Here is a 13,836-nt window from a genome sequence, read left to right on the forward strand (position 1 = left end):
ACCTTTACCATACACACTGCCCACCTTCGCTTTCGGGTGCGGGTAGCGCGCCTTACCGAAACGGCAGCTTCAGCGGCAGCGGAGCAGTTACCGTGACAGTCTCTAAGCCAACACTGTGACATCGGGCACAACGCAACTGCCTCGAAAGAAATTTAAACCAAACCAAACCAAACTGACTGAGCCGTTTCTTTCCAAAGCTGTGCGCGCAGTTACAGCTTGCTTGCTTGCTTTTTTTTTTCTCTTTTACCTCAGAAATCAGTAAGACCCGCTTCGTGGTCGCCTCCCTCACAGCCGGCCCCTGCACCGCTCTGAAGCGCGCACTTCGCTGCGGGGCCGCTGCCCGGGAGAAGCCCTGCGGCTGGGGGGCCGGGGCCGGGAGAAGCCCTGCCGGCTGCGGGCTGCTTCCCCGGAGACGCCCTGCCGGCTGCGGGGTCGGGGCCGGGGCCGGGTGAGGGGGATGCCGCCGCCCGCGCGCGCCCCCAACGGCTCCCCGCGGCGCGCGAGCTCCCCCGGCGCACCGCCCGCTGCTCCCGCCCCCTTGGCCGCTGCCCCCGGAAAGCGTTCGCGTCGTGCCCCGGAAGTTGTCGCGGGCAGAGTCCGGCCCAGAGCGAGGCCCTGTTGCTGCCGCTATCGGGAGGCGCAGCCGTTACCCGCGGCGCGACGCGGGGCCGCCGTCTCGCCCGTCACAGGCGGCCCGGCCGGCTCGGCGCGGCGGCCAGGGCGGGGCGCATGGCGGAGGTAGGTGCCGGTCCGTCTCCCTCCTCCGCCGCCTCGTCGTCCGTCCCCCCCCCCCCCCCCCCCCCCCCCCCACCGCCCGGTGGGGGTGCCCAGCCGGTTCCGCTGGGAGGGGGTGGCAGCGCAGGCTCCCGGGGCCGGGCCGGGCTCGTCCGTGGGCGGGAGCAGCCCCGTGTCTCGCCCCTTCCCGTGGGAGCCGGGCTGGGACGTGCGCTGCCGTGGGACCTGCCCTCCTTCCCCGTCCGAGATGCGGGGGTGCGGGGGCTGGCTGTGCGGGCGGCGGGAGCTGGGTGGCGGCCGGAGCCCCCCGGGGCGGGGGCAGCCCGGGGCACGGGGAGGGGTGTGCGGGCGGGGTGTGTGTGTGTGTGGGATCGCCGCCTCGCCGTGGGGCTGGGGCGGGCGGGAGGGAGCGGGGGTGGCTGAGCGGAGCGTCGGTTTAAAAACAAAAGAGGCGGCGCCGGAGGTGCCCGGGCGGGCGGTGTGCCGGGGCAGGGCTGGTGCGGGGCCCGGCCGCCCGCCCGGTGAGCGCTGCGCGGTGCGTGACCTGTCAGGCGCTCGCACCTTCCCCTGGGTCAGCCGCTTGGGCCGCATGCGGCTGGGGGCGAGCGCGGCTTGTGCTCCACGTCGCCGAGCAGGTCCGGGGGCTTTCGGGGCGCGACCTCCGAGTCTCATCGAGCGCTCTGGGGGGCCGGTGGGTTTGGGGCAGCCGGCAGCGCCTGCGGAGGGCAGGGGGAGACGCCGGGCTTTTCAAAGTGGTGCTGCCTGTAGGAATGAAAGTGATACCTGGCTGATCATTTTAAACTCCCCTTCCTCTGACGTATCCCGAGATGCAGATGTAGCAAGGACGATCTGAAGAGTCGGAAAGGTCAAAAGGTGTCTTAGTACTCGTTCGACCCGGTTCTGTGTCTAAACTTGATTTTTTGGAAAGTGAAAGCAGTTTTCTCATCTTCCTGGTCACTGTGTCTTTCTCAGTGTTGATGTGTAAGAAGTGATAATGGTGATTAGAAATCACTAGCAACGTTGTTGGGCTGTGAGTTGAAAAGAATACTGTTCTTGCTATGAATACATACCTTAGAAATCAGGGTTGATTTTAGTAAGTGTTGAAAAAGTTGCCAACTGCAACTGCAATTGATATTAATATTTTTAACAGATTTTTTGTGACATTTTTTAATAGTTTGATTTTTTAGCCTGTTTTTTTTACTTAAAGTGCTTGTGACAAGGTGACGTTTAGTGTAATGAGCAACAAAATTTTCTGAATAACTATTTTTTATCTTTGCATAATGGTGTTAGTGTTGGCAGTAGTTCTACATTATGAATCTGTCATTAAGTCTGCTCTGCTAGGCCTATAACATATTTGCATTTAGGGGAGTGAAAAACTAATTTTTGTAAGATCTATTGCTGTATTAAAAGTGATTTCATACTAAGACATATGTGTTCAGATCCAGTAAACATCCTGTTTGCTTGTTAAAGTCAGCAGAGCTGCTAGGGAAGTTAATTGTTTTCCTCAGTTAGTAAGTGCATTTGAAAAGCACACCTGTGTCTGCCTGCTTAAAAAGAAACCTGTATCAGTATAAATCACCAGTTCAAATCCAAAAAGTGTTAACTGCACCTCCAAATGGAAAGTGATTAAGAATGTTATTCATTGACTGAGATTCCCTGAGTTTATTTGCCTCTGTGTCAAGAATGCTTTGGAAATGCTTGTTGGAACAGTATACCAGCAGTTTTATATGTATCTGGTTAAATGGCTTTCAAGGGTTTTGCTCACTTTCCAGTTCAGTGTCTTGCCTTAAATGCTGGTGATGAGTTATAGTCAAAATAAACTGTTCTCATTTCTGTATAGTTCTTATGGGCAGAGTGCTTTTTCATTGTACAAGTAATTTCTGTTACAGACAAGAAAGGTTGTCTTAAATTGTTGCCTTAAATTGTTGCAGTGGGCAGGTGGTAGTTTGTGGAAGAATATTTTTGTACAAAAGGGGAAGACTTTCATAACCTGGAAAATCATCAATGGCACTTGGAAAACCTAGTTTGCAGATATGTGAATCTTGATTCTGCACTTCAGTTACACACTTCTTGAACTGTAATGTTTTGTCTTTTGAGTTGATATGATTAACTTTTCTTTGTTACTAGATGAACATAAACAAATATATTTACTTGCCATGGAAATAATTCCCTGCTAAATCCATGATCTAGTAATAAATTCTGTTCTTTGAAAGTTAGCAAACTAACTGTCTGTACTCTTTCCTATGTTACTTCACTGTTCAAAAATTACTTTGAAAGTCGCTATATGCATGTATATCAGGGGCCTGATTCTGAACTCATCAAAATGAATTCTGTTCACTTCTGTGACCATTTGGTCTTGTAGTTTAAACAAAGTAACTTTCTGAATAGCACGTAAAATTCACTCCTGAGCAGAGAGGTTTGTAAGACCACTTTAATCAGCTGAATCATTGTTTAAATTCCTTGTAAATACTAAACTATCATTAAGATAATACTTACCATGACTGTGTTGGTTTTATTATGTGTATGTTCTTCCTAAACAAATATCTGAGGTGATTTAATCAGTGATATTAAAAAGAATATCTGGTGGAAGTATTATTAAGTCAGAGTAACTAGTGCTCTATCTTCATTTTATTAAACACAGAGAGTGAAATTGGTTGATGTAGTGAACTGGCCACACTTGTGCCCAAGTGGACTGTGGCAGCTTAGGTTTCTGAAAAACATTGGGACAAGGTTTAGTCTTAGGAACAAATGAATTATAATAATCATGTTCAGCTGCTCTGGCAAGTTTGAATGTAAAATGTAGTGGTGTATGAGTGTGTTTCCACAGCATCACGAGCTGATCAAAACTGGACTTTCCACCGTCCCAGCCTCCTTCCTTCTCTCTCTTCCTTGTGCTGGTAAGGACTGAATGGGGAGCTGGTTCAGGTAGCTGAACTGGCTGAAAGCTAACAACATTTTCTTTCTTTTTCTTTTTCTTTCCTTTTTTTTTTTTTTTAATTGTTTTTAATTGACCTAGCACCCTGAACCGACTGGCTTTGCAGTTGCACACCTGTCAGTGGTGGGGTGAGCGCAGAGGTGGGGTCCGAGCGAGGGAGGGGCAGAGTGGCACTGTGTGGGCCTGAACACTGAGACTGATGTTACGGGACTCCAGCCTGCAACCTACTGCTTTGCATGGCTGTACAGCTGGCATAGACCAGCTCCGCCATTGAAAAACATGGTCCTGTTTGTTTCCACCCCGCTCTGCTGCTTCCTCCTTTGTGCAGGCAAATACTTGTATGGTTATGTGGTGAGTTGGGTTGAGGTTTGAACGAACTTGGGGGAGGGGCAGGGAGGGGAGGGTTAGGTTTAAGCTGGATCAGTTTGCTTGCACAAACATTTGTGCTGGCGCAAAGATGGGGGTGGAAGCAAGCAGAAAGGGGAGCAGGGTGTGTCTGTTTCTTTTGGTGACAGTGACACATTATGCCAGTTTAAAGTGTATTCCATAGTGACCTAATTCAGTGAAGTTAAGCTTGTGCAGCACTAAGGGTTCGAAGACGTTGTTCAGTTATGGTTCATGGGCATATTTTACATCTAAGACCCCTTAATCCATGGCAGCGTGTCTCTGATTTCATTATGTACCTTGAAGGGATTTTGAGGGAAGAATCTGGCCTTTTGTATAGTATTGTATGGTAACTATTTTTTTTTTTTTAGTATTTTTATTTGGTACCTATTGTTTCATTTAGCAGTACTTAATGGGAAAAATATGCTCCGGTTTATAACTGCTGTTCATCCCTCAAATTCTTGAAACAATGAATTTGTTCAGCATGTATATTGAGTTTTAAAATCTAAAAGACTAAAATCAGAAACAATAGTGATCAGTGTCCACTAAAAAAACTGCAAGGTATTTTGCAGTAATAGGTAGATTAAAAAAAAATAATAATTCAACAAACCTATGAAAATTACGAGGCTGACCAAAGTCATATATTATAGCTTCAGACAGTTTCCTAGGAGGCAGTGTGTGACTTTTCTTCTTGAGTAACTAATGGTTTGTGGTTTTCAAAGTGTCTTAAGGCTTTCAGGCTATCTCAGAAGTCGTACTTGATGTTTAAGAATACGGATAGCATTGGGTTTTTTTTTTTGGTGTGGGTTTGTTTTGGGTTTTTTGCAAACATCTGTGAAAATCGTAGATACTGTGTCCCCCAGCCATTTGTCTTGACTGCTGTGCTATAGATTACCATACTTAATGATCCTTTCCATAGGGGAAGGTGTGTGCAGTGCTGGGTGCTTTAGGCATAATCAGCAGTTAAATGGACAGTATTAGATCTACCTTCACTGGTCAGTTACTTAATTACCTTGATTAATTTTTCCTGAAGCAGGTTAGTGTGCTCTTACACGATTTACTCTGTTGCAAGTCTGTATGGGTGGTAACCTCTCTTTGATGGGTGGTGATGAGTAACTCTGGGCAGTAGCTACTGCTGGAAGAGATGACCTATCTGCAGCTTTCCAGTGAAATTTTTTGAAACAAATATAGTGGGGTGGTTTTTTTTTTTTGTCTGCTGCTGAATAGTGTTGGTTTTTATCAAACCTATTTGAAGCGCTGTTGGCTGAAAACTGCTGTCCAGAGGAGTAATTTCACACAGCATATGCAGATAGTATTTTTTAATTGTGTGTACGTTGTAAAACACCACTCCTAATAATAGCAGACTTGGAATTTTGCACTCTTTAAGCATCATCTATTCTTGTTGGCCCTTCTGTGCAACCAGTGTTAGATGTGAACATTCTTTTTGAACTTCAACTGGTGATAAACTGGTGTGTGCTGTCTTCTCATAGAAGTATGTATGCATATAAATGTGTGTGTGTATGTCATGTATTCTCCAAATATAGTGTACTCTTCAAATTGGTTTCCTCTTCACTGCTTCTGGCAGGGTGGCAACAATCATGACAACCAATTTAGTTCAGTCTTTACTGAGGCCTATTTTCCTGAAGCCATGTGATTCTCCAGAATTTCAGTCTTTCTCTCAAGCTTGAAATGACAACATGAGTAATTACTTCTTGGCTTTAATAAAAAGAACTAATAACTTCTGATGTTTATACAGTAAAATTTCATGATTATTGCATGTTTGGGACTGACTATATGCATTCTTTTCTAATTAGTGGAAATGGCGTTGTGATTACTGACTGTTTCCTTCTCTTGTCTTAGAGTACTTTAATTTCATGTCTTATTTTTTCTTCTGAAATGCTTTCACATTCATATGTGGGGTGGTGAGATGAGAAGCTTCTTGTCAGGGGCTGTGTTTAATCTGTCACTGACTTCTCAGGTGGTCGGGGATAATCCCTAAACTTTTTGCCTGAATCTCAGTCGACAAAGTAATACTGATATCTGTGTTAAGCAACGTGTTCCTCTGAATGACTGCAAGTGTAAAATCGTGTTGTGTGCTGTTGCTTTCACAGCTGCCCGTGCTGGGCGGCCACCTTTATTTACTTCAGCTTCCAGCATCAGCCACAGATACTAGACCTGCCACTTCTTCTGATGGAACTTTTTTTTTCTTTGCTGTAAAGTTTCAGGTTCAGTATTGGCTATTGGTAGAAGCACCTCTGTTTTGCTATGTTTTTGGACCAAAATTTTTAAAAAAGATCCCTACTTTAGGTTTTAGCTTATCCTTTTTCTTTTCCTTTATTTATGATAAATGTGTATCTTATGGCAAAGGTGCTCAAGTATATCTTGCTCTTCAGCTTTTTCTTGTACCTGTGTGGGTTACTTTTCTGTTGAGGAAAATGTGATTCAGAAATACTGTATGAATTGCCTATGCTTGTAATAAAAGCTCAGAACTACAGGGCAGTTGGCATATCTGAGATAGTGATAGTTTTCCTGGACAGTACCCCAGACTCCAGAGAGACTGGGGCACCATGTTTTTAGTTTGAAGAACTGACTTCTTTCCCTTGGCTTTTCTCCATAGTGCTTTTGGTCCTGGCAGGGTTGAGGAGATGCTGCTGTCATTCCTAGAGTGGTGATGGTTACTGTAAACCACTGGTCCATTACTGTGTGCTGACTCAATGGTGAAAAGTTGCTTTAATTTCCTGCCTTTTCAAGGGTAAATAGACTCTCTCTCCTGTGTGCTGGTACCTGTATTCCTGTGTTTGTAACGGAAGATACAGAATTTTGATCTCTTTCTGGAGCTGCAGTTTAAACTAGTGTGTTGATATTTCCACTGTCTTCCTGTGGCTGCTGCCAAAGAAGTTAAACTGTGTAGTAGTTTATCTGCTGGGATTACTCACCTTGACACAAATGAAGCATTTGTCTTTCAAACACATTTTCTTAAATGCTTTGTACAGGGATATTATCATCCTGTGTGTTAGTATGACACCTGGCACTATATGCAGGTGGGGACATCTCATTCTTACCATAGTTTAGTCAGTAAAAATGATAATAGTAATACTGCTTGTTTAGAATCATAGAATATTGCAAGTTGGAAGGGACCCATTATGTGAACATTGGAAAGATATGTATCAGCACAATATTAGATGTATTTCTGACATGGAATGTCTTATTTCATGACTTGCAAGATGTTTTGAGGGTGGAGAGTTGACTGGTTTTGCCATGCCTTAGGATAGTGTGACATGTTTTTTCCAAATGGAGGTGTTGAAGCAGGAGCTTTAAAGGGGAAGCTCCCACTACTCCCCGACATCCCTCCCCGCCCCCCCCCCCCCCCCCCCCCCCCCCCGAGTGCAAACTTTGGTTTATATATAAACTTAAAGTGAAAAATGAATGATCTAGTGCTGTGTTCAATTTTGGCAGCAATGTGTCTTATGCTGAGCTTTTTTGAAATGACAGCAGTAGCTCTTTCCTTAGCTGCGCAGCAGAGCAAAACAGAGCTGACTGTGCAGCAGCTATCCCTCAGACATGTCTGAATTTTTCAGTCTATTTATGAGTATCAACAAACACTTTGTGCATACTTTTGCCATGCGTTGAATGCTTCTATTTTCCTTTAATTTAGCTTAAAACTAGTAATGGAATTCCTGAGGTTTTGAAAGGAATAGCTCTTGGCAAGCCTGGAGTTTTGAAACCAAAGGCAAATTAAGATACCAAGCAAACAGAGGGAGGGCTACTTCTTCAGGGAAGTATGTTAAGATTCTTCTGACATCTTAGAAGTTGTTGTATTTATGCATTTAAAAATTATATAACAGTTTTAATTACTCCTTTAAAGCACAGTTGTTACTTTTCTTTTTAAGAAATCATACTGGAACACAAGGGGATGTTTTTTTTTTTTTCCCCCTTGGTGTGTCACTCAACAAGTTTAGCCTCTTCAGCCAACCATTAGAAGCAGAGGGTGTAACACTCCTTTCTTTGTAGCTGTCTGTATTTTTCAGTTACTCAAACACTGACTGAAGCATATAATTAGATTACAAATTTTAGTTTAAATAAAGTATGATCTTTTAAATCACTGCAATATTATAATTGAAAGTTGTTAATATGCATTTGTCAGGTGGTACAATAATACAATCAAAACATTTATTTACATTTTCAAAGTGTAGTTGTGCTTTTTATAGAGCATATAGCTGAGCTGCTTTAACTTTGTGGGAATCACAGGAGACAGCATGTAGGGTAACTTGCCTGGCTGTCACAGCGTTGTCCCTCTTTGGCATCTCCAGTACTGCTTGCTGCAAGCATCTTCCCCTCTTTTGTACCTTCTTCCCACTAATGTCGAGGTGTGCAGTGTTCATAGAAATTTTGCATGCTATCTCCTTTATTGAGGTTACTTCATGTCTTTGTAGAGTTTCAACATGCCTTCATTCAGTGCTGCATTTCCTTGCAGTGTTTCTTATTACCATAAATGTTTTGAACGTCTCATTGCAGAACTAAAGCTAATATTAACAGAAGTAATAATATTTTTTTTTAATAAGGAAATCCAAGGGACTCAAATACTTATATTTTTTTCTTGTCTCATGAAACTTTAGGTCACAATGTTTTGTGACTTGTGTTTTATTTGTGGTGGATTTTTTTTAATAAAGTTAAACTCTTGGAGCTCCTCATTATTTGAATGTTTTTGGCTGGTAATACAATGGAAAAGTAAAACAATTATAATAGTTAAAATAAAATTTAACATATAGCTCATTGTACCTGACTTAGAAATGTTTTAGGATAGTAGAGTTAAATCATCATGGATCTCTTCTGGGTCATGGTAGCTGCTTTGTATTTCATTCTCTTAAAATCTGAGTGGAATTTCATACCTTAAAATTGAGAGTGCGGTGTATGTGTTAACTCATCAATTTGTATTGCTATAAATGTAAAAGGACTTAGGGCAGTGGTAGTTTTAGTGTTAATTCTCAGGTGTACAAATGTAAATGCTAAAGTAAGCGGGATGTTTCCTATTTGTCTATATAGTATTTGTGCAGCTAGACCAGAGGTAGTCTTACATTCTCAAATAACTGGCCCCCACTTTAGAGATTCTTAAAAGCATTTAATTGGCAAATGTTTGGATGCTCTGTGTGAATATGATTGCCAACTTTATTATCCTTCTGATGATAGCTGTCTCTTTCTTCATTTATTGTGTATGTTTTAGGTGATAGTATTCGGTTTCTGAAAGAGCTTTCTTTGCCCTTGTAGTTTGTTAGGAAGAATACTATTATGTTAGTCTTTGTTATTGAAAGGTGTTTGGTTAAGACATCTTAGATCTTAAAAAGTAATGAACAAGCTAATACTAAATACAATATCATACAAAAAGTTGTTCTCTGAACTTGAATTTTATGGTATTTATAGAGTATTATTGTAATAACATTGTTCTGCCTGTATTTCCAGAAATTCTGAGTAATATATGCCAACTGGTCAGCCTTGCAACTTCAGAGTGTGCTCCATTCCTAAAAATTGCTGGACTAGAAAAGAATGTATACAGGAAGGGAAAAAGGGAATGTGCTATATAGGATTTGGACAAACTTTTTTTTTTTCCTTCCCTCCTCCTTTTTTTGGTGGACAGGTACATGGGTGAACCTTTCTTATCTAGGGCTTACATCCTCCCTCCCCAATTTCCAGAATTTTTTCTGATTAACAGGAGAGCATTTCCAGCTTGTCTTCTGGGTCTGTAGTTCTAGAGCAATGTGTGTTTTGTCTCAGAGGTACAACATACACCAGAAACTTAGATAAGCTTCTAGTTTCTGTAAGACTCTTTGGGTTTAAGTGTATATTATGACTGTTACTTTAAGGTGCTTATGGCCACTTAAGGTCTCGAAATATTTCTACTAGTAAGGGCAACAAAGCGCCCTTCAAAATCTAAAGTTCAAGTTATTTGTCTTAGATTTTCAATGCCTACAGTGAATGTGGATCATCTGACCTTCATAAATGTGTTTTCTTTACTATGACTTTAGTCCGTAAGTGTCAGTATGTTTGCTTAATAAATATTTATTTCTTCCTACTTCAGGGTTCCGTGTTCTGTTAAGTCCCTATAAACTTGTTTCGTAGAGCACAGCTTCATGTATGTCTGCTAAATTTAGATTTACTTCTCTTGAAGGATTTGTATTTATGATGTCAGCTGTAACGTAGGCTTATATTTGTTAAATGGATGTAAATTACTAATTTTAAATGGTATGGTTTTTAAATAGTTTCATATCAAAGCAAAAAGTAGTTTAATATTATCAGTAGTGTGAAATTAAGAAGAAAACTACCTTTCGGAAGGTTTGATTGTGCCAATACCATACCAGTTTAGCATTTTTCTGTGAATTCTTCACAGCTGATGTTAAATTAAGTCAATAACACTTATTTATATTAAAGCCTGTCCCCCATCCTGTCTTCCCTCCCCAAGGATATAAGCATCTCTGATTTACCCTAGGTCTCAGCCTAAGGCAAGCTGTGAATGTTTGTGTCCAGGTTTAAATATTTGTAAAGTGTCAAGGTTCACAGGTACAAGCATGTAAAAAATGAATTGGCAAGCAGTTAAATTAATTTTTATGTTCACACCTCACCTCTGATAACTTGCTATACTCTTTATTTATTAAGTAAATTGGAACACAATTTTGAGCGGCTCTTTATTTAGATCCTGATTCATGTAAGAGTTTGCTTAGTTTTTTGAATTCTCATTGAACTATAGGTGACAAAACAGTGAGATAGTTGGGAGAATAAGGTTGGGTTTAAGCATATGGTGGTCAGGTGGAATTTACTGGTCATAAGCTCTCCTTAGGAAGGATGATTTCTTTGTAGTTCAGAGTAGAAAGATGTCTGAAGAGGAGGAAACTTGTTCAGCTGAGGTGCTGAGGACAGTCTGAAGTACTTAGTGATGAGTGCTGTATTCTAGGGAAAGCTCTTAATTAAACGTTGACTACTGTGAGATACTTTATACTAGTAAGTAGAATGATATTAATTAGCTGTTATGTGATATGTTAAACTGCTTTGCATTGATTATAAGATGACTAGTTGCAATGGTACTGTTAGATTGATTTGCTCTAGTGCTGACTTACTTGTGAGCAGTGCATTGAGGCTGGCACACTGGGTTCTTACAAAGTGTTCTATCATAAGTTTTCATATTGTACATGAAATGTGTAGTTTTAGGCTTTTGCACCAAAACAGTTAAGTGTTTGTTTCAACATGCTACGCATTTAGTAGATAATTATTTTGGAACTGTCTGACAGTTTTTTATGAACTGCTGTAGTGCTTGATTACATACAGTTCTAGGTTTTTTTCAAGAAAATAAACATAATGGAAATAAGACTTGTTTTCTAATCCTGCTATTAGATGTCAAAATGTCTAGAATAGGCAGGTTGTATTTCTTTATGTTGCTTTCCGATATCCCACATAAAAGTGTGTGACCTAGATGCGTGTGGGGTTTGTTTTTTCTTCTAATGGAGTTACGCAAATTAACATAGCTTTTATTGTTGATTAATAGCTAAAATTGTGGGGTGGGTGGGTTGGTGTAGGATGTGGAAGGGAACAGCTAGTGTTCACTTTTTTATAGAAAGAAAATCTTCAGCTCTCTTTCCATCCCTTGGGTGCTTTCAGCTTTGTGTTCTGCTCCATCATTAGTCTATAGAAATACTAGCATTCAGATTGTCAAAAATTGGACATAACCCAGGAAATGAAAAGAATGTAAACTCTTGTATATGAATTATATAAAACTTCCTTGTCCGCTAAGGAGGAATAAGTGAAATACAGTAGTGATGATGTTTAGTTAGATTTTAGTTTTTCTTCTGTACGAGATGTTATTTCTCAAGTGTGCTATACCAAGGAATTGCAGCTTCAGAAAGCCTTCTGTATTCTTGACTTCCAAATAAACAAGGAAATATCACAGAAGAATGCTTGGAACGATGGAATATTAAAGTGTAGCAGTGTATGGTGAACAGTAAAAGTATTTTACATATGACTTCAAATAGTAAATATTGTGTGCTGACTGTTAGTGATTTTTAGAAGGATCTTGCTTTACACTCATTGGAAAGGCTTTCTATGAATTAAATCCAATACCAAACACAACTTCACAGTGAAGTCACATCATTGATTACCTTTCATTATGAATAGACTACTTTGAGGTTGGTAGTTACAGGAAATTTTGTAATTACACAGGGGAGTGTAAAAAGAACATAAAACTAGAAAGAGTAAGGGGGTGTTGTCTTTGAAATGCAAGTCTAGAGTTATGAATAAAATGTAGTTAAAACTGTCACCAAAATGTGTGGTGTTAAATTTTGTATGTTTAAAGCTACTTGCCGAGTTACTCATAGGCTAACCCTAATAACAAACTTAATTTGAACTTCCCTTGGGTTTCAAATATGTATTTGAATATATTGCTTTTATGCTACTTGTGACAGTAAAACCGTTGAACTGAAATCTGGTAAAAATCCCAGAAACCTAGAAGCTGAGTTTCTTTTGCTCTGTGCTGAAATCCTATCACACTTTTTTTCCACATAGAGGTATGGAGAATAAGAAAATTCCAATTTTTGTTAAATACTGTGTAATTTGGGACTAGGGGCTTCTGCTTTTTTTTAAAAAAATATTTTTATAGAAACGTGTTATTACTAAGACTTGAAGTTTTTGTGCTGGTGCAGATGCGCAGTGAGTAGATCATTCCCACTTCCTCTAAATGTGTTTTTAAGTTGTTAGATGGCAACATTTTGCCTAGATGCTTTACATTTGGGAGAGGTTTTAACAGTTAAATTGGATGTCAGTAGATCTTGGTTTTTTATTTTAAGTCAAGAATAGTGACAGCATAGCTTGGGGCAGGCAGTTCACTTGTTTCTACAGTTTGTTTTGCACAATCATTTTGTACATGCGTGATTAAACTATTTGTAAGTCAGTTTACAGTATGCCTTACAATATTTTTTTGTTTGTTTGCTTTAAGAGGCCATGATGTGAACTACAGCAATTTAGCAGCTGATTCCTGAGTGGTTCAGTGTTTGTCTCCTGAATGAGGTAGGGATTTTGTTGGGGGGTTGGTACCTTCTGAGGATAATGAATTTATCCACTGGCTCCTTGGTGATGGTGGTTGCTACTTCCCAGAACTTCATTTTACTTCCAAGAGAACGGTATATCCTTCCTTATGAAGTGTGTGCATTTGTAGGCACACAGTAGGCCTGTACCTAATGTAATGAATTGTACCAATGGGTTAAGTGGTGCCCTGCATTCTTTCATATAGATTTTATGCATTATTTTTACATCTGTTTTAGTACACTCTCTCTTTTTTTTTACTAAGCTACTTATGTAGATGTGCTTCATCTAAGGTTAAATTTCACTATTGATGCTGTAAGTCTGTAGTAGTGACTTAGCAGAGATTTTAAACACTTGCAAATATAACCAAACTTCTCAAAAGTGTCAGCTATAGATGATTCTCCAGGGAAGCTCTTGGATAACTCATGTACAGTACCACACAAGTAGTAGACTGAGTTCTTGAGGATCTTATGATTACTTCTTGTCCTCTATGCTATCTGATGGCCAGCAAAGTTTAGATGTGCTAGAGATTAAAGAATTCAGATATTGCTTCAGTACTAGTGAGTTATGAAGACGTCTAAAATTAACATACCCATGCAAATTTGTTCTATCCAGTTTAACCCTAGTTCAGTGATTATAAGAAACAAAATTTATCGCTACAGCAGCCAAAAATTAATGCATTTTAGATTGAATAATGTAAAAAATATATCACTGGGCTAACT

General features: G+C 40.6%; 1 protein-coding gene across 2 annotated transcripts in view; it reads left to right on the plus strand.

The window, feature by feature from the left end:
• Positions 1-580: 580 nt before the first annotated feature.
• The window catches only part of FRS2 (fibroblast growth factor receptor substrate 2), a 58,222-nt gene continuing 44,966 nt past the window's right edge, over positions 581-13,836 (plus strand). Inside the window, exons 1-2 of one of the 2 annotated variants that reach the window (XM_055710721.1) lie at positions 581-738; positions 13,029-13,099. The gene's annotated coding sequence lies outside the window, so the exon portion shown is untranslated. The remainder of the gene's footprint in view (positions 739-13,028; positions 13,100-13,836) is intronic. The other variant, XM_055710722.1, reaches the window with a different exon arrangement.

This window comes from Falco cherrug, chromosome 5, assembly GCF_023634085.1.
Source record: "Falco cherrug isolate bFalChe1 chromosome 5, bFalChe1.pri, whole genome shotgun sequence".
In the NCBI taxonomy this organism is placed as follows: Eukaryota; Metazoa; Chordata; class Aves; order Falconiformes; family Falconidae; genus Falco; species Falco cherrug.